Source organism: Ambystoma mexicanum, chromosome 11 (assembly GCF_040938575.1).
Source record: "Ambystoma mexicanum isolate Mex_15411 chromosome 11, UKY_AmexF1_1, whole genome shotgun sequence".
Taxonomy (NCBI): Eukaryota; Metazoa; Chordata; class Amphibia; order Caudata; family Ambystomatidae; genus Ambystoma; species Ambystoma mexicanum.
In genome coordinates, this window is record NC_090934.1 from 643,796,215 (window position 1) to 643,818,185 (window position 21,971).

A 21,971-nucleotide genomic window follows, 5' to 3' on the forward strand; every position below is an offset into this window, starting at 1 on the left:
ATCCCTGCAGTCCCACTTCCAGCACTTGACATCTGATGTCTGCACTTACCCTTGTACTTTTACCTATTGTTATTTATTCTATTATCGCATGTACTGCACTGTCCCCTCCACGGCCCCCTGCACTTTTCCCTTCCCCCTTCCCAATGCACTTGCGCGATCTGAATGACACCTGGTCTAGTACGATCGATGTCTTTGTCTTTGCTCTGTTCCCCCTCCCTTGCCTCGTCGCGCCTTGTACCACTTGTGTATAGGCAAGCTATAAATGCCATGTCATATTATATCATATCATCATGACACCAGACCTTGCCTTCAAACAATCCATTTTTTTTGGACTTCATTAATTCACGGTGCGTCACCCTTTCTCAACTCTCATGCTGGACTTCCTTTGCATCTTGTACTTATGGTGGCCCTAAATCATGCTGTTCCCATCTTCATCTTGTATTCTGGCTTGCAACATTATGTGTTACTACTGACTTCTGCAATTGTATTCACTCTTCCCTCTTGCTTCTACACTCTTTTGACTGCTAACTCTCTGTTCTCTCCTCCTTTCCCTTGTCCCTTTTCCTATCTCCTCCCCTTACATTCTTCTATGCACTTACTCTATCAGAATTGTCCCAGGACCTGGTATGATAGCAACCTCGTCTGTCTCCTACCACCTCCCCTCACTGGTATTTTCCTCCCCACCACCCCCAGCACTATCTTAAATGTTGTCAGGCCTAGTATGATAGTCGCTTGTTTTGTTCCTCCCCTACCTTTCTGCTCCCCTCTCCTCACCTTGTTTTTTCTCCGACTCTACCAGAAATGTCAGGCCTAGTATGGTAGTCGCCTGTCTGTTTCCATTTCCTTCCCACTTTCCCCCTCCCTTCCTTATCTATGTCTTAGCTCTTGCAATATCTGAAATGTCATCAGGCCGAGTATGGTAGTTTATTTCACATCCTTACTGTTCATGGCCTGTAAGAATGTCATTGTATTTTCCCTTGTTCCCTCCCTTGCCTTTAAGCACTTTGAAACACATTTTGTATAGGCGATATATAAATAAACTATCATATCATATCATATCATATATCACATCATATCACATAAACTCATAAAAGGAGCATTAGTCTTGAAAGGTTAACAGATCGGGTCACAGGCACTCAGATGCACAGCATTAGCCATCTGCCTTGGATTAGATAATGTGAAAGGTCATTAAAGATATGTACAAACAAAACCATTTACTGTGAATTGTGATAATATTGAGAAGGAATATTTAGTTGATGTATTGTTTCTACCCTCTTGTGGAGAACTGCTTCAAGGCTCACCAATACAATTCCAATGCCTTTACATGAACACACATCCCACCTTAAAAGTGCAAACAAGAAATTTAGCAGTCCATTGCAGCAGCACATGTGATTGACCAGATATTTGCACAGTTTGTAAAACTAAGCTTTATCAGAATTTTGGAAACCAAATTATATGTTGTCAATTTGGAAATCCCTCAAAATTGGTAAAAACACATACAATCATCAAGAATGTTCAGATTTCCATCATGTAGCCTATCACAACGTTTGCCTCAACATGAAAAACATGAAATATATTAGTATTATTAAGTTAACATAGATGGGTCAGAAACTAGAACATGCCAACAAAAAAAAACGCTTCAGAGTCCCCTCACCACCCTTTTGGTCATGTGGAAAGCATACCACTCCTGTGTGACAAACCAGGGGTGGAATTAGAGGGAAATATAATGGAATGCCCATAGAATAGATGGAGGGATTATGAAATATTGGGCGAGGAAGAGACAGGAGGGAACCAACTGGAGGTTGCAGATCAAGATAACTGACTCTTAGCACATTGCATACCAGTTCACGAGACCTGTCTATTGAGAGAAGGAAGCCAGAGCAGCCTATGGAAAGATGTCCAGTCTGTACAGGAAATTGATTTCTAAACTAGCCACCTGTATTGATGGTTTTGCTGATGGAATTATACATGGCTGACTGTGGTCTTCCCATAATTAGATGTTGCATTTAAAAGATATCAAAAAGTAAACCCCATCCCCTTCCCCAAAATTGTCCAACTGTGGTTAGGGGACAATCTCAGAAGGGAAAAGGACTTGGAATGCAAGGGGGTTAAATTCAAAGTTAGGGGTGAAGGTGCCTGTTAGGCAGAATCACCTGCAGTACCCTTTGGGAACACTACAGGCAATTAGGACTACAATTGTAAGCACAATTTCACCTTTGGTACAGGCCTGTACTACACTGTAAAGTGGTAGCGATGGCTGAGCAGCCAAACCTATCTCAAGATTTTAAGTGAGCAGTAGAACAAGTTACACAAAGGACCAACCAATACAGTGATTCAAGTAAACACTCAAGGTTTCTTGGTAGAAGAATATACATTTATTTACTCAGTTATAAAACATTACACTAGCACAAGCAGCTCAATATCACTCACTAATACACCACAAAAATCCAACCGGTAAGTAACTAAACAAGTATAGCTCAAAAATGAAGTGTATATACTTAGAAAAGAAGGGAAACAAAAAGGTTATAAGAATAGAAGCCCAAATACAATCATAGGCAGGGCAAAGGGTTCAAGTTAAATACAACCAGCAATTCTTCTCAACAGGCCTGGGCCAAAGTCAATGGTTCAGAGTCTTTTGAATAGGAAAGCACATTTCTGGTATAACTGTTAAGTCTTGGCCACAGATTTTTAAAGGATTTGGCTAGGCGAAATATTTGACGAATGTTTAGGGAAGGACAAGACTTCGTAGTTGAGGAAAGTTCATGCACTTTCTCAATGGCCGAAGAGATTTCCTGACCGCTTTTGCACAGTACCTTTTTAAATGAAGAAAGCTGTAGCTGAGGCAGTTGACCCTGGCACTTCAGGCAGATCTCACTGTTCCTGTGCTTCACTCGTGGAGATAAGAAGGACGACGTCGGGAGGTTCCTGCACTGCCCAGGGAAGAGACCAAAAGCTGTATCAAGATGTCGGTTTAAAGTTTGAGTGCCTTAAAGTCCCCCTGGTTTGCTTCCCTCTGGCTATCCGATTTTCAACAGCACTCTGAAGAAAATTCGACAAGAATAGGATGGAGTCCAGGTGGCTTACGAGTTGGTTGTTCCCACAAAACTCAAGGAAAGAAGTTAACCTTGAAGGGCTTCTCTGTCGATTGGAGTTTCAGGCAATTCTGACCTTTAGCAGGGCTTCACCGGTCGACCAGGAGTTGCAGCAGTCCTCTTCCATCAGCTCATCTTCGAATCCTTTCATTCCATTGGTCGACTCTGCTTTCCAAGTCCCAAAGACCCTCTTTTAAACAGTTTTCCCCCATTCAATCAGCCTGGTTGTCACTCACCCAGCATGGTGGCTTTCCTTGCCAGAAAGACAGCCAGCCAATCACACCAGAGTGCATTCAGGTCTCCTAGGAGACTAAGCACAGGGAGTTTCTGGCACCTCCCTCACATCCTGTCCACCCCAGACACTCTGGCACCAGAGGAGGGCATCAGCCTAGAAGCCCGCCCAAGGACATGAACAAAGGGAGCAAACCTAGTTTGGCACACAGACTTACACCCAAGAAGGACTTTTCCTAAAAGAAATGGCGAAAAAAGATGACCAGAGCCTGTTTTTACAGGTAGGTCTGGGGCGCCATATTGAAAAACATGGCTACCCCTGATTTTGAGCTACTGTTGTTAGTGGTCACGAAAAATCATGGAAGTTGATCTAAACCACTGCCACCAGCCATTTAAAATAGGAAAAGGTAACATGTTACTGTTATATGAGTATTTTGACTTAGGAAAAGCTGAGCAACCCCTCCAGCACTATATAATAAGATTGAGTATGCTTGTTCAGTAAATTTAAAGAGACTAGTAAAGTCAATTTAACTTTACATGTCCTGAGAGACAGTAGTCATTCTCAGGGAAGGTATTTAAACCTTTGGGGATTCTGAAAGACACCCCTGTGCCACTTCACTGAAGGTGCTGTGTGACACACAGAAAAAGATGATGCCACTGGAGTTGTTTTAAAACGCCATAACCAAAGAACACAAAAGTAAAACACACACCAAATACATGGAAGAGTGGGAAGAAAGGCTCACACTCTTCCCAGGTAAAAAATTCAATCCTAGAAATCCAGCAAAGTTGCTGGGGGTCTCAAAAGGTAAGGGAAATTAGCACATTTGGAGAATTCTCCCTAACAGTACTAATATCCCAATGTGATGTGTTCCATTTAGATATCAATTTAAATGTGAGATGTGGTTTATTTTCGGCTCATTCCACTTTGCAGTAATAAACAACCTCCAAATCTGAAAATATTTTTGTTGCCTCTTTAAAGTGGGATTATCTTTGTAAAGTTAAATCCATTTGTGAATATAGGTAGTGGTCAAAGGTGGTGTTGAGTAATGGTGAGTCATAGTGTAAAGCTACATATTATCACATGGGATGATATCATGCTTTCATGCAGCCAGACTAGGTCATAGTATAGTCTGGATGTTTGCAAAACAAAATGCATTCTGAAAGCATTGATTCTATTCATTAAGATGTGTGCAAAGTGCCAATCCTCTCCATTGCATCACATCGCTCACACACACACACAGAGCCCTCCCGTCCACCATCAATGAAAGAACTAATCCTGGTGTAATGTAAGTCACATATACATGTCTATAGAGAACTACACCACACATGAGAAAACATAGTGTACATGTGGTTACTGATTGGAAAATATAGTTGTGAGAGTGCAAGTTGAGTGTTGTTTGGCTGGAGGATCCTGTACTGTGCTCTGTGGACCCACTGCTTGACTTTGTGAACCCTCATTCAAGCTGCCTTAAACTTCTTACTGCAGCCGTATTTCTTTTGTGGGCATTGCAGGCTGAATTGTTGTACGCACTGCATTGATCTGTACTTTTTATTGGAAGTCACAAACATGATCTGCTTCTATACTAAGTACTTCTCTATGTTCAGTGGAACACAAGCCCCACTCCTTCCAGGCACCACTACAAATATTCTTGCGTGCGTGCCTGGTACGTGCGCATTGTGAGTGTGCACATTGAGTACTGTTTGGCTGTTCATTAGAGCAGCCAGCAACATCAATGCTGTTAGCAGCAAGTCCCAAGAACTCAGCTCTACTAAAGATATGGAAAGGGGCATCTAGCACTTATAAACGGAATGTCCATGTACAACTTTAAAACAGCCATGCCCCAACATGCAGACAAACTGCTCGCAATGCAATCAATAGAGTAATCCAAAGTTACAAGTCATTGTCTAGTTCCAATCCTGATATTTAACAACATATTTGAAAAATCCCCAAATCAGAGCTCAAAGTCATTAACAGATGACATTAGACAGTTTTGGCAACATGGTATGCGTGACTCGATTGGTACCGGACTCACAAAACCAAAATTTAACACTGATCAGGGTGATTCTTTGCAACCCTAAAATTATATAGCAGTGCTCGATCCCCTTGCAAGCACGACCACTGCTCACCACATAACAGACGCGGAGCTGTTGGCTTGCCCCACATGGTCTAGCTATTCTTGTCAAAATATGCATAAGGTCACAATCCCAACCTCGAAAAGTAGCCTGGATATACCAACTGGATGGAGTAGTGTCTAGGTTGTGACTGATGTGCAGGTGATGCTTGTCATCTTGAACATGATGCATTCTTGAAGAGGTAGCCTGTCCAGCTCGTTGATGGAGTGAGTGATGTGGTTGTTTTTTCTTAGTCCTGTGATAAACCATGCATCAGCACACTGGATGAAGTTCACATGAGACTACGTGGGATCTGGGCCTACCAAAATTTACTTTTTTTCTCTCTCCAGATGTGAGATGATCCAGTCCTACTCTCATATGTAGACAAGAACAGATGCCCTGATTCTATGTTGGAATTCAAGTTGATACCATACAATTTGGGCCTTTCAGTTGATATGGCTTTTGAGTGAGAAGTCACAAATAATGGTAGCACCAAGAGATTTTGCAATGGGTGAGAGTTGACGCGTAAATCCATTGAGCTTAATTTCTGTCAGCCAAATTTGCAATTAAGCATGCTTGGTTGTGTGTACTAGGAGAAGGAATTCTGTCTATATCAGGTTGAGCGTCGGGAAGGAACTTGACAAGCAGGCTTGTTTGAAGGATTGACAGTGTTTGAGTTGATTAATATAGTTGATGCAATGGATAATTAACGTATTGGTGAGTTTTGATGTTGCTATGGTGAGTTCTTCCTCCACATGTCCATGGTATTTGTTGAAGATGATAGGGGTAGGATGGAGGCTTTTGGAACTCTGAAAGTTACTAAGTGGTCCTGAAAGCTCTTAATTTCCAACTGGAGGAGTTGGTTTCTCTTTGGGAGGTAGTAGGCCAACCACCGCAGGACTGTTCCACCAAAGTCCATTTAGTTTGAAAGAATGTGGAGAAAGGGTTCATGGTCAATTGTAGCATAGTCTGCAGAAAGCAGGCTGGTGTTTCGTTCATTCAAGATGTGGAGGGAACCTATGTACAAGTTAGAAGGTGGGCGTATCTGGGCTGCATTGTGTACAGACTCTGGATTGAAAGCTCTGCAGGAGATTGTGCTTTATGATATTTTCATGCCATTGGGTGGAAACAGTGTTCTAAGCATTTCACCATGTAATGATAAGATGCAGGATGGGGTGAAAGTCTGCACTGCTTTTTCAGGCTCATTGTGGGTTTCCTCAGCTGAGGGTGAATCATTTTCACCACGTTTGAGAAGATGCCTTGCATGAGGCATGTGATAATGACATTGATGACTGATGCGTGTGATAGTTCTTTCCACTTTGCTTACCTTCACAATGTAGGAGGGTAGGATGTCATCTTTGTGGGTGGTGGGTTTTATGACAGCAACAGTGTTGGTCAGGTTTTTCTGGAGTGATTGTCATAAATGTGTTGCATCTTGCAGTCTTAAACAGTGCAATTGTCATTTTAAGACAGAATATCCCCTTAATTTGTGGCTCCCATCTCATCTTTTATGCTGCCCTTTGGTTAAACTGAGTAGCACCTGCTGACAATGTCCAGAAGCCCAGTGTAGAGTTTTATGTGGTTTCCAAAGAGATGTGTGTCTTCATAGTGAGACCTGCTGCTGAAATGGGCCAGCTCTTAAGGCTGACTAGAAGTGGGAAAAACATGTTACCTCACAACTGTCCATACTGAATATGATCATGCACACATCTGTCTTAAAATGACAATTGCACTGTTTAAAAATCTCCCCACATCATCAGCACTGTATTGGTAAATATAAAACACACCACCCGTCTGCTTTCAAATATTTTTCTGTATTATAAAAGTTGCATTTAAACACGACCTCACTCTTTACAGAAATAGATAAAATAGCACAGTAATAGCATTGTCTGTGATACACTGAAAAGAGAGTGGCGGAGAAAAGAACTCAATTGGCAACATTAACACGTGATTAAGGCACAGGATGAGCAAATAGGAAAGCTCTGTACAGCGCAAAAACAACCTTCCAAAGAGGGGGCTGATGGCCATAGCAATGACCGGGGGGCTTCCGAAAAGTGACTACGTACTCATGATAACTGCAGTGCCAAAATGACAGATTGCTCTGATATAATTTTGCATAACGACTCTGAGATGCCTAATGGATTAAAAATGAAAGTGCCAGTAAATGAACTTTAAATATGTAGGGTATTTTGTGGAGATTTGGGGCCTGATGGTATTTTATTACCGCCGAAAAAAATAACTTAGCAACAATCACTCCTTGTATTCAGATTGGGCCATGTACAACAATAATACAGTGGACATGCATTATTTCAGCACCCAGACATGCATATTTGGTATGCGTGGTTGGTATGCGTGGTTGGTGGTATTTTGGTGAGCATAATTCCCTTGTTTTATTTGTGGCCCCAATGTCCAGAATCCCTTATCTTTGCTTAGATTTTTCATGTAATCACTAGAGAGACCTCAGACCTACATTTTAGGAATACCACATTTTCAGTGTTAGTGTTAGTGTGCCACCATGGGCGATCTCACTGACTTATTTACGACAGAGAGCTATATGTGGTAATTTTGTGGTAATTTCCACTACCTTATATACGGTAGGGAGCTATGTTCAGAGAGTCCCTCTTCCCGTTGGCTCATGTACCTCCAACGAGCTATGCTACAAACAGTCACTCACAACTGTCCATACTGAATATGATCATGCACACATCTGTCTTAAAATGACAATTGCACTGTTTAAAAATCTCCCCACATCATCAGCACTGTATTGGTAAATATAAAACACACCACCCGTCTGCTTTCAAATATTTTTCTGTATTATAAAAGTTGCATTTAAACACGATCTCACTCTTTACAGAAATAAATAAAATAGCACAGTAATAGCATTGTCTGTGATACACTGAAAAGAGAGTGGCGGAGAAAAGAACTCAATTGGCAACATTAACATGTGATTAAGGCACAGGAATCTCCTTTCCTACACTGACTGAATATTCTCGTGCACACTAAGCTCCCACACTTATGTAATTACCTTATCTGTTCAGCCCGAGTTTTCTTCAGCTGTTCTCTTTCTGAATGTGGCTCCCTTGAAGATTAACCCCAGTGAAAACGAGCGCCTTTCGTTCTCAAACCAGGGTCATTGCCTGGAACTCTCAGCTTTTTCAGCAGAAATGCTCCAACCAGGAAAAAACAGGTCCTTCTCCCAGCTCTCCAAATCTCCACTGTTCTCCCTCTCTCCTCAAACTCCCCCCTGCAAAACCCTAATCACTGCCTCTAGCATGATACTTGCTATGACGCTGCTCCAATCAGAATCAATCATGCCATCTCCTCTCTCTCTACACAATGGCTCATTTTTATATTAATACTTTGTAACCAACTGATTTCCTGTTCTTTCGAGCCCTTTTGCTTCCTGTAGTTATGTGGACAGAGCAGCAGAGAAAACGAAAAAAAAAATGAATGTGCGTTTAAAAGTTCACCTTCAGAGTAGGCCTAATTCTGCAGTGGAGACACATTTTTATTAGTGGGTTATGTTAAATGAATTTTATTAGTCAGGTTGTTTATTAATAATGTTAATTATTAATTTTCAAATGTGTCTCTTGCACCATAGGCATTTCAGGTGAAAAATAGTGTGCATTTTTGAATGTGCACGTGTGCTTTTAACTGTAAAAATAGATTTGCATCTTATATGTTACAATCGTTTTTGATTGAATAGCCTGTCTTTCCTTGTTAATCTGGTAACACATATAGCAATGCACCATAGGCATTTGGTGCTGCATCAAAAAAAAATTGCTACCTGTGCAGTAGTGCTGTACTCTGTGCTGTAACACGCCAAATATCCTTACATACCCTCCTTTTGTTTTTAGAATTTGGCTACGATCCAAGCCAATTCCTAAAAACAATTTGTTCTTTTTCTTCTTTTCACAATATAGCAATCCAACAAAATGAATATTCATGTGCATCAATGAAAAAGTTGCAATCAACACAGTATTCATCTGAGTTCATTAGTTTACAAAATGTTCTACATTTGCCTTCTCAGTGGAAGTGGCATTACTCTAAGTTTAGATTTTACAAGTCAATTAAAAACAATGAAATAAAACAACTAACCAAAACAAATAATTAATATAACAAATTAAAATAAATAATTAAAATAATAAATACGTGGAACTCCATATGTCAGGACTCTTGTCTGCCTCTGATATGTCCCGACCAGCGATGTTATTTGGTTCATTCGAGTACACTTTCATCTTGGCAATCTTAGATCCATAGGAGTCATCTTTTTTAGCATTCTGGTTATCTTGTCTTCACCTCCACCTGGAGGCAGGCATCTTTTGGTCTTCATCCAGGGGACTCCAGGACTCCATCGTCTCCCGCGGCCTCTGATTCCGGAACCTCCGACCAAATAATGTTAATTTTCTAAATCAAATAGAAAATAAACAAATTAAGTACATAGCACAATACTAACTTCACCCTTTTGCCAAAAATAAAACATGCTTGGTAAAAATATATATATTTTTTTTTTCTGAAATTAAACACAAGTTAAAAGAAAACAAGCACATATAAAACAGCATTCAATATTTAATACATTTTCTCTCTGCACACCAACCATGAGCTTCCATTATATATTTTTATTTATTTATTTATTTATTTTATATTATATATTTTTACATATATTACAGTGTTTATGTGCCATTATAACAATCAACTTTTTAACTTCTTCGTCACTGCCTCCTGATTGTACCTATTTATTTTCTCTTTTTGTTTTCAAGGGACTTTATCTGTTTCTACATGCCCAAGCTGCCTGATCTCATGTCTGGGATGGCATGATTTGATTTGATTTACATGGACAAACTGCTCTATTGCCGTTTCACCTTCATTTTTCAAAATTTTATAAACTACAGGAGAGACCTTATCTATAATACGAAATGGCCCCTGCCAGGCTGCTAGAAATTTAGAATTTTTCTGTTTACTTTTTCCAAAATGAAACTTGTACACCTGATCCCCTACACTGTATTCCTTTACTGATGTCTTTTTGTCATAATAAGATTTTGCACTGTCAGCAGCTCTTTCCAGATTTCTCTGGACAAAAGCAAATGCATGTTGCAAATGCCTCATCAGTTCATCAATATATTCATGAACTGTGGATGCACTCACAAGTGTCTGCTCCTGTGTTCTATATAGTAGGTGTTGTGGTAACACCATTTTCCTACCTGTCAAGACCTCATGGGGGCTAACACCTGTTGCTTTGGCAGGAGTTGACCTGATTGCCATCAAAACCAACGGTAAACGTAAATCCCAGCTGGAACCTGCTTCTGCCAGAGTAGAGCCTAATTCTGAAGGTGAACTTTTAAACGCACATTCATTTTTTTTTTCGTTTTCTCTGCTGCTCTGTCCACATAACTACAGGAATGAACCATTGTGTAGAGAGGGAGGAGATGGCATGATTGATTCTGATTGGAGCAGTGTCATAGCAAGTATCATGCTAGAGGCAGTGATTAGGGTTTTGCTGGGGGGAGTTTGAGGAGAGAGGGAGAACAGTGGAGATTTGGAGAGCTGGGAGAAGGACCTGTTTTTTCCTGGTTGGAGCATTTCTGCTGAAAAAGCTGAGAGTTCCAGGCAATGACCCCGGTTTGAGAACGAAAGGCGCTCGTTTTCACTGGGGTTAACAGTGGAGATTTGGAGAGCTTGGAGAAGGACCTATTTTTTCCTGGTTGGAGCATTTCTGCTGAAAAAGCTGAGAGTTCCAGGCAATGACCCCGGTTTGAGAACGAAAGGCGCTCGTTTTCACTGGGGTTAATCTTCAAGGGAGCCACATTCAGAAAGAGAACAGCTGAAGAAAACTCGGGCTGAACAGTTAAGGTAATTACAGAAGTGTGGGAGCTGAGTGTGTACGAGAATATTCAGTCAGTGTAGGAAAGGAGATTCCTGTGCCTTAATCACATGCTGACAGTGCAAAATCTTATTATGACAAAAAGACATCAGTAAAGGAATACAGTGTAGGGGATCAGGTGTACAAGTTTCATTTTCGAAAAAGTAAACAGAAAAATTCTAAATTTCTAGCAGCCTGGCAGGGGCCATTTCGAATTATAGATAAGGTCTCTCCTGTAGTTTATAAAATTTTGAAAAATGAAGGTGAAACGGCAATAGAGCAGTTTGTCCATGTAAATCAAATCAAACCATGCCATCCCAGACATGAGATCAGGCAGCTTGAGCATGTAGAAACAGATAAAGTCCCTTGAACACAAAAAGAGAAAATAAATGGGGGGGTGGGAGGGGAATAAGGGTGTTTGTCCCCCCCCACTTTTGTGGCACACCATTTTGTCCCCCTCATTGGGCTGGGGCCCCTTTCCTTTAGATGTCATACTCCCCCCCCCACCACCTCCACCGTTTTCAGCAGTGACTCCAGTGCTAGGAGGAGGTCAAGCATTTCTATAGGATAAATGCCTGCAGGAAACCCTTATCCACGGGAGATTATTAGTATCGGTGGAGGGGGAGAAAAGCTCAGAGATAGAAGACAGAAGATGCCAAAGCTGCCTGGTGCAGAATAGGTGATTCGAATCACAACTCTACCTTGCAATCCCAGTATCATAACCTTAAATATTTGTGTTTGTGTATGCATGCTTTACTACACTTATATTGGATGAATTCACCTCTTGGGCTCTGTAAGCCTTAAACAGTGGCCTGCAACCTTTGGTTCTCTACATGTTTTTAACTAAAGCTGCCGTTGGCCTTGGCCAACATAATCAATAGGAGTCATAGTCTAAAATATCTGGAGAGCCACAGGCCGCAGACACCTGGCCTAGAGTCTTATAATTGCCCTGCATAGCTTGGCACAATGCGAGCCATCACTTCGACATGTTGAAAGCCCTTATGGGAGTAGACATGTTGGATACAGTGAACCTTAATAGAAATGCAGCTCTGCACCCCTCCCCCCGCCTCAAACTCAAGCAGCCGGCAGGCGTTGATCGGCTGCTCCCCTCCTTGTTCCCTCCATTACCTTTGCACGTGGGTGCAAATAATTAGCTGTTGAGGAAACCCCTAAACTATGAATGTCCAATGGCTGCAAGAGCAGATTTAGTGTGGGTTATTTCATCTGACGTCACTTCGAATCGAAGGCTCCTCTGGCGTTAATCCATGCTTCAAATGTCTGGTGCTCCCTTCTCTTCCTTGACCTCTTGTGTGTGTTCGTCAGCATGGCTCCCACCGCCGTATTCGGTCTTTGTTTCTTCCATTTCCGCTGCACCTTGATCTTCAGAGCTTTGGACCACCTCTTGGGTTTCTGTTGTTTTCGCTGGTTCCTGCTGTGTTTCTTTAATTGACCCTTGTTCGCTCCCCTCGGGCAGAGGATCTGCCTCACCTTCTGCAGGGTGCAAACATTCATCATGCTCTTTCTCAGAACAGGGCTCATCCTTCGTATCACTTGTGATTGGTTCCGCAGTGTCTTCGGCATGCGCGGGAATGGAAGATTCCACTGACTCCGCACTGTGGTCGGAATGCGTGGGAGCAGCAGTTTCCACTGTGATGACGGGGACCTCTGTACCTGCGTGCTCAGGGCACGGAGCCTCTTCTGATGTTTGAGAGTTGTCCTTTTCTGCCTTCGGTGATTCGTCTTTAATAACTGAGGGATGTAATTCTTCTGGAGTTTCATCACAGTGTTCTTTGGGATCATGGTCCTCTGAAGGAGAGACAGCCCCTTCTCCTGCACTTGATGCTTCGGCACCAGATTCTGACAATTCTACGTGTTCCTTAGGTGTACAATCCAACTGGACTGTTTCCTCTACCAAATAAATTTCCAATTTTTTCTCTAGCACTTGATCATGCTTTGATTCTTGTTTCTCACTTGCTGTTTCTTTCTCAGGGTTCAGGCTTACGTCAGTGGAGCATCCGGCCATTTCTGTGTGAGCAAGAACTTCTTGTTCTATGTCGTGCTCTTGCTTTTCTTTGTATGGATTCTCTAGTAACACGGAACCCTCTTCTTTGTTTGTGGACAGAGCCTCCTGTTCTGTCCCTTCGTCTTCGGTGCTTGCGACTGGAACGTTCTCTTTGTTAATTTTGTCATAATCGCATGAACCTCCATCGTGACCGTGCAAGTGTGTGCAGTCTGGTGAAGTCTTTGCCTCCTCCCCGGCGGCCTGGGGTTCTTCAATTAAAACACCAGCCTCTTCTTGGCTTTGTGGCACAGCTGTTGGGCATTCTGTGTCTCCCATGTTGTGCGTAGCGAATTGCTCCTCTAGTCGTCGGTAAGGATGCTGCTCCTAGCGGGTAAGTCTCCAAGGCAGTGAATATGATCATGCACACATCTGTCTTAAAATGACAATTGCACTGTTTAAAAATCCCCCCACATCATCAGCACTGTATTGGTAAATATAAAACACACCACCCGTATGCTTTCAAATATTTTTCTGTATTATAAAAGTTGCATTTAAACACGATCTCACTCTTTACAGAAATAAATAAAATAGCACAGTAATAGCATTGTCTGTGATACACTGAAAAGAGAGTGGCGGAGAAAAGAACTCAATTGGCAATAACAAAAAGCCACTTAAGCATGGAAAAATGATACAAGCCATAGACAAATTGGTGTCAGAGAATACTGGAGAAAATTTCGTGGGCATTTAAAAACACCAGGAGAGGATAAGGAGGGAAATGATAAGGCAGACCACCTGGCTAAGATTGGGGCTGTGATGGGAGAATTGCTACCTATTGATTATTTAATGGGTGAAATACAAATTGATGCAGTCACACGTTCTAAAGCACCAAAGGAGGTAGATCAACCGGTGGTGCAGTGGAGTCATGACACGCCAGACCAAGATTTGATTGAGGCACAAAAGAATGATCAAATTTTGGGAATCTATTATAATCATTTGATAGATCCCGAACAAAATCCTTTAACAGAAAATGATTGTATGGGAAAAGAAGAGTTGAGGGTGCTATTAAAGAACAAAACACGAATTAGATTACAGGATGGACTCATGATTAGAGAGTCCATAACAGGACAAATACAGTGGGTAGTACCCCTTTCATTCAGAGGACTAATGCTACACCATGCACATGATGCCATAACTGCAGGCCATAGAGGTTCACAAAAAACATTAGAAATACTAAAAGATTATGCTTACTGGCCACATATCTCCCAAGATGTGGAATTATATACTAGAGGATGTCTAGTATGCGCCCAATTTAAACCTGCTTCACCAATGCATAGAGCACCATTGATGAAAAGAGGCCTAACTCTCCCATGGTCAGATTTGCAAATAGACTATGTAGGTCCTTTAAAAAGGTCGAGCAGGGGACACCGTTATATTTTGAGTGTGGTATGTTTGATGTCGAAGTGGATTGAATGCATTCCTGCACCAGATTGTAGTGCGCAAACAGCAGCCACATTGCTGGTGAACCATGTGTTCTCAAGGTTTGGGTTGCCACAAAGAATTGAGTCAGACAGAGGAAGTCATTTCACAAGTACTCTAATGAGTAAGGTATGGCAAATACTAGGTGTGAAAAGGAAACTACATATCGCATATCGGGCGGCGTCTAGAGACTTTGATACTCAGTTATCCAAAAGCAAGAAACAATTTGAAGATAGTGAGCAAAAATTGGCACACTTAAAAGCATTAGTGGATCACATTAGACAGGATAAAGATGAGGTTGTTTCAGAGATGCAGATTTTACAAAAAGAACATTGTGAAAAAGAAGGTGATCTCCAGAGCGCAGAACAAGAAATGATTAAAATGATTCAAGAAAGAGACAAGAGAAATAAAGAGTTCAATGAATGCCAAATGCAAATGTGCGACATGCAGGAGGTGATTAATAAGATGAATGGTGAAAACAACTATTTGCAAGATGAAGCCAACAGACTCCTTAAAAAGTGTAAGGACTTAGAACAGCAAATGTGCATTCCCAGGTCCCAGGAGAGGCAGCAGGGTACCACATTCAATGGAGTGGAGGTGAATTCTAGCTCTGCCCAAAGAGCTAGTGCTCCAGTGACTGGGCCGGTGACTGAACTTGGTTGCAGCGCCCTTGGGGGATTTGATACTCCCATTGGGGGCAGCCACCAATCTCATACACCTGAAAACAGGATTGAATCACAAAATAGTGCAATTCCATGCATTGCAACAAGTAGCCCCATAAAAATAATGAAATCCATTAAAGCCCTGATCAAACCATTTAAAAAGGGAGGTGAATGCTGCATTGAGGATCACTTAGAAGCGGTGCATGACATTTTTAAAGCACTCCAGATACCTAAAGAACAGTACAGACAATATTTTCATTTAACTTTAGATGCCCCGACGGCCAGCATCATAAGAGGATTAAATGAACAGCAGAATATGACATGGTTGGAGTTTGAAAAAGAAATTAGGCGTCATTTTTCTCCTTTTCAGTCATTGCAGGAGGCAAAGAAAGTCGCGTACACAATTACTGCTGGACCTAATACATCCCCTCGCCAATTTTTACAAGACTTAAAAATAGCATTTTCTCGCTTTGATGTATCTTTTGACTCAAATTCCAATGAGTTTAAAACTGCATACTTCTATGGGCTACAGAAAGACATCATATCCCAATTGGTCCGTGAATTTGACCGTGACAAGTCTTTTGAATGGATTGTACATCAAAGCACAAAACTATATGAGGTACTCTATTGTCAGGGTAGAGAAAGTGATAAAATGAAAGATACTAGACCTAAATCTAAAGAACCCTCAGCCACTGTAATGGAAATCAGGTCAGCCAAAATGTCCCTTGAGTCTGCTCAAAGCCAAGGTAAAAATAATGTGACACCTGAACAAAGGGGTAATCAACAAAGACCGCCATTTCCTGGACCAATGTTCCAATCACATGATCCTAGTAATAGAGAGAGCTACATCAGCCCTAGGTATTTAGGGGACAGACCCCGGGTAGGATACCGGCCTGATATGGCAGGTATGAACAATAACCAGAGACAAAATCAAGATCAAAGAAATGATGGTCCCTACCAGTCATTGGGGACACAGAGCAGATTTGATCCCAACACCATGATATATGGTAATCAGGATAGGCCCCGATATGTGGATCGATTTACTGATAATGGAAATCAACCTAGGGGCCAGTACCCACAATCTGAGAGACAGGACATGAGGCAAAACGTGAACTACAATCCACGCCAGTACAATGATTCCCCACCAGGGGACTATAATCAAAGGATGGGTGCAACCCGCTCCCCTCCACAAATGAATCAAGAGTTCAGAAACCATCCCAACCGACATCAATCACCTGAGAGGTATCAGAATAGATCCAATCAGGGGGAAAACAACCAATATCGACCTAGGCCACAGAAAGAGGATCCTAGAGAGATGGAAAGGTTCCAGTGCCTTGAGGCCCAAGTGAAAATGTTAGCTGAGCAAATAGGAAAGCTCTGTACAGCGCAAAAACAACCTTCCAAAGAGGGGGCTGATGGCCATAGCAGTGACCGGGGGGCTTCCGAAAAGTGACTAAGTACTCATGATAACTGCAGTGCCAAAATGACAGATTGCTCTGATATAATTTTGCATAACGACTCTGAGATGCCTAATGGATTAAATGTGAAAGTGCCAGTAAATGAACTTGTGACAGAAAGTGCAAATAATTCTAAAAAAGAGGTACGGTTTAACCTGGAGCTAAATAAAACAGTAAAGATTTGCACAAATGAAAAAGAAACATTAAGAATTTCAAAAGAACAAAGGGACAGATTTAAGAAAAATGACTCATGCATGGGGAATACCAGTGAACAGGGAGTAAGTGGGGATGCTATAGCTCCTTCCCTGGGCAAGCAAAACAATGACCAAACACAGACAGAAAAAGGAAATACTCACAAGGAGGGTACAAGTCAATCACCTGAAGAATTCTTTGAGCCACATATTTTTGAAGAGGCTGAAAGGGCTGGTATCACACTAAATGATCACAAATGCACAGAATTAAAAAATGACAAATTGCTGAATGATGTTGTTACACATGTTCAGTTGGAGGATTGTAATGTGGTCTCTAATGTTACCCAGATGGATGGGCGAACAGTGGCCACACTCCAAAAAACCTATGATCATGGAGAAATGAATAAAATCTCTCGTGAAGAAATAGGTAAAAAGGAGGGAAAAATGTCTTCCCATTTACCAATGTGTTTAGCCAAAAGTGAAAAAGACCTGAGAAAGGTGAGCCCTGAAATCAGTAAGAATTCACATTTCTTATGTGTATTAGAGGAAGTTGAGGACAGATATTATGCACCCATCACTGTAGAAGAAAAATGCCACACCTTTGCTATGATTGACACTGGCGCACAGGCCACAATTATGTCCAAGGAGCTGGTAAAGAGTATCAATGAAGGGAGACCCCCACAGAGTCAGATCACAGTGAAGGAAAATCAAGGCCCAGTGCATAACTTTAATGGGGAGGAGGTGCCCATCATAGGTGTAACTGAGGTTGACATAAAAATAGGAAAGCACAGAATGAAACAAGAGGTATTGATCACATCTATTTGTGAAATTCCATTTCTGATGGGGACAGATTGTCTGAAAAGATTGTCTCCTCTAATAGATGGGGTGAATGGAGTGCTGTGGTCCTTAACCAAAAAAACATTGAGGCCTAAGAAACTAAAATCACAAAACAGCAATATAAATGAATGTCACACCGTTGCCAAAACAAATGATGCTGTGGAGGTATATCTCCAGAATAGCTGCATACCTAGTGTCACTGTTATATTAATGTGTCAAGACAAAATGCAGAGCGACAATGAAAAACTACCTGTACAAATATACTTGGACCCAAGGAAAAATTGGCAGACTGCCATAGATGAGCACACATTACGTTTTTATTTAAAAGAGAAAACATACAAACAGAATATTGCTCCTAAAACAGATTCAGAAAAAACACATTACCACTCTGGCAGAAATACACATGGGAGATGAGAAACCATGGGTTCATGTTGGTATAAATGACTATTTTAAAACAATAAAAGCCACTTTAGCGCTTGAACATGAAAGGAGTTTCATTAATGAGAAATTGTTGCAAAAAATAATGGAAAGGGAAGAAATCCCGAGATTTAGGATTAAAAACCAATATGTTTCTGGCTTGGACAGTCCAGACTTTGAAAACCGAATTGCAGGCAGATGCATGCTTAAAATTAGCATTGGGCAGAAAACAATTTACCATAATGTATGGATAGTGAGTGGAGCACAAAATGAATTTTACATGGGAAATGACATCATGCACAGAATGTGTATGGTGTTAGATTTCCTTAATCAAAAAATATGGTCACGCCTAGGTGGTCCGGCACCTGAATTTGAAGACAAAAGAAGGGCTTATCATTGTGCACAACTGGTTCCTTATGCAATCGAATTACAAATGAGGAAAGATACTATTATTCCTGCATTTACAAAACAGTTTGCAATAACACTGAAATGCAAAAATGGACAGCAGATGAAAGGCTCTGATGCATTTGTATGCCTGAATGAATCCATAAAACAGCAAGGCCTGGATTATGAATACATTCCATTGGTAGATATTGGTGAAGGATCTGTAAAAATTATGGTAAATAATAAAGGTTGTCAGGATATTCATTTAGAGGAAAACTCCCCATTAGGAATGGCCATACAAAAATCACATTATACGGCAGATTTAAATAACATGGTGATTGGAAATATTCCTGAAAAGTATGTAGATGCCAAGGGTGAGTTACCAGAACACCTGGACTCTCAGCCTAAAGGAATATTTAAAATTCATTCTGTGTATCCTTATGTTTCAAATGAGACAGTGTGCTGCCATCAAGAGGATTGCATAATATTTAATTTAAATGAAAATGAAACAGTAAATCAGCCCATTGAAGTGGAAGCTGATATGCCAAAATATTTAAAAGTGGCAGCTTTACAAAAAGACACAGCCACACAGTTAGAGGAAAGCGCCGAGATTCCCTTACCAGAAGATTTTCCAGAATTTTCCAAAATGGTAGAAGAACAGATCTCCTTAGCGAATGCGTGTGAAAGCAATGAAGAGAGGGACAATCTGAGGGAGATATTTATGGAGTTTAAGGATGTATTTGCAAAAGATGCTTATGATTGTGGTTTAACTGATTTACATGTGGCCACAGTACCAGAAGGGTGTAGCAGAAATCCAGTGTGTGTACGCCAGTATAGACTACCGCTGGCATGTTTAGAATCATTGGCAGAGATTATTAAAAATTTGGAATCGCGGGGAATCATCAGGCCCATTCATAGCACATCCAATACACCTATTTTAGGTGTGTTAAAGCCAAATGGTCAATGGCGGTTGTGTGCAGACTTGAGAGAGTTAAATAAAAGAGTACCAGTATCTAGATGGCCACTGCCATTCATTGATCAGGGCCTAGCTCAGGTACATGGTTCAAATGTATTTACCACATTAGATCTCACCTCTGGATATTGGTGCGTGCCATTGGCAGAGGAGATACAACATTTATTTTCCTTTACATTTGACAGGACTCAATATGCCTGGCTTAGAGCTCCGTTCGGGTACATCAATAGTGGGAGTGAATTTGGCATATTTTTGAGAAAGGCCATGCCGGATGCAGCGGAAAGAGGAACAATAGTTTATGTGGACGATGTCCTGATAAAAAATGAAAGCCTGAAAAGCCATTTTGATGAAATAAGACATGTACTTGGCCAATTGCAGAAAGCAGGCGCCAAAGTATCTTTGCAAAAAGCACAATGGTGCAAGAAAAAAGTGAACTTTCTAGGGCATGAAGTGACTGAACATGGGCTAAATCCACAAAAGAAGAAAATAGAGGCCATACAAAGATTAAAAGATCCTAAAAATGTGAAAGGAGTAAAAAGTTCATTAGGGATGACAGGCTATAACAGAAAGTTCATTGAAAATTATGCAGAAATCACTCAACCATTGACTAAACTGCTTAAACTGAATACTCCCTGGAAATGGGAAAAAGAGCAGTCTGATGCAGTGGCTAGATAAAAGGAATGTCTTGTAAAGGCACCATGTTTAGCATACCCCATAAAGGACAGGGATTTCTTTATAGAAATAGGTTTTTCTGAACATTGTATGTCAGCAGTGATATCACAAAAACACGATTTGAATCACAAAACCATTGCATATGCAAGTAAGGCATTTTCCCAAGTTGAAATGAAATTTAATGAATGTGAAAAGGCCCTATTAACCACTGTGTGGGCGCTACAACATTTCCGCCCCATTGTTCAGGGAGAAAAGGTAATTATTGAAACAAATCATCAACCTTTGCAATTTTTAGAGAGTAAAAGAATTAGATCAGGTAATCTAGCGCAATCCAGAATCACTTCATGGACGCTGGCATTACAAGGTTTTCCCGTAGAAGTGAGATATGGACAAAATAAAAAGAACCCAATTGCTCAAGGGTTAGCTGACTTACATGACTGTGCAGCTGAACAAATACCAAATGAAATGGAAGTAGAAACTAGTTTGCAGGAATTTGAACAATCACCACACAAAGCTTTTGATGAAAAAACATGCAAGGATTTGCCAACTGTATATGTGGTTGGTTGTGCTTTTCACATTGAAAATGACAGTAATAAACAGTTAGTGGCAGGAATAGGAAATGTCTGGTTGAAATGTGAAGATGTCCCCAGTATAGGGATGAGGATTGGAGATAGGAGCAGTCAGGTGGTGGAATTGGCAGCCATTTATAAAGCAATTGCTACTGCAGTTGATAAAAAGTTCAGTGAAATTGTCCTGGTGACTGATTCTGACTATGCACGGAATAGCTTTGTGGAGTATTTGCCTGGTTGGAAAGCAAGAGGCATGCTTACATATAACAAAAAGCCACTTAAGCATGGAAAAATGATACAAGCCATAGACAAATTGGTGTCAGAGAATAAGTTAACAATATACTGGAGAAAATTTCGTGGGCATTTAAAAACACCAGGAGAGGATAAGGAGGGAAATGATAAGGCAGACCACCTGGCTAAGATTGGGGCTGTGATGGGAGAATTGCTACCTATTGATTATTTAATGGGTGAAATACAAATTGATGCAGTCACACGTTCTAAAGCACCAAAGGAGGTTGATCAACCGGTGGTGCAGTGGAGTCATGACACGCCAGACCAAGATTTGATTGAGGCACAAAAGAATGATCAAATTTTGGGAATCTATTATAATCATTTGATAGATCCCGGACAAAATTCTTTGACAGAAAATGATTGTATGGGAAAAGAAGAGTTGAGGGTGCTATTAAAGAACAAAACACGAATTAGATTACAGGATGGACTCATGATTAGAGAGTCCATAACAGGACAAATACAGGATGGACTCATGATTAGAGAGTCCATAACAGGACAAATACAGTGGGTAGTACCCCTTTCATTCAGAGGACTAATGATACACCATGCACATGATGCCATAACTGCAGGCCATAGAGGTTCACAAAAAACATTAGAATTACTAAAAGATTATGCTTACTGGCCACATATGTCCCAAGATGTGGAATTATATACTAGAGGATGTCTAGTATGCGCCCAATTTAAACCTGCTTCACCAATGCATAGAGCACCATTGATGAAAAGAGGCCTAACTCTCCCATGGTCA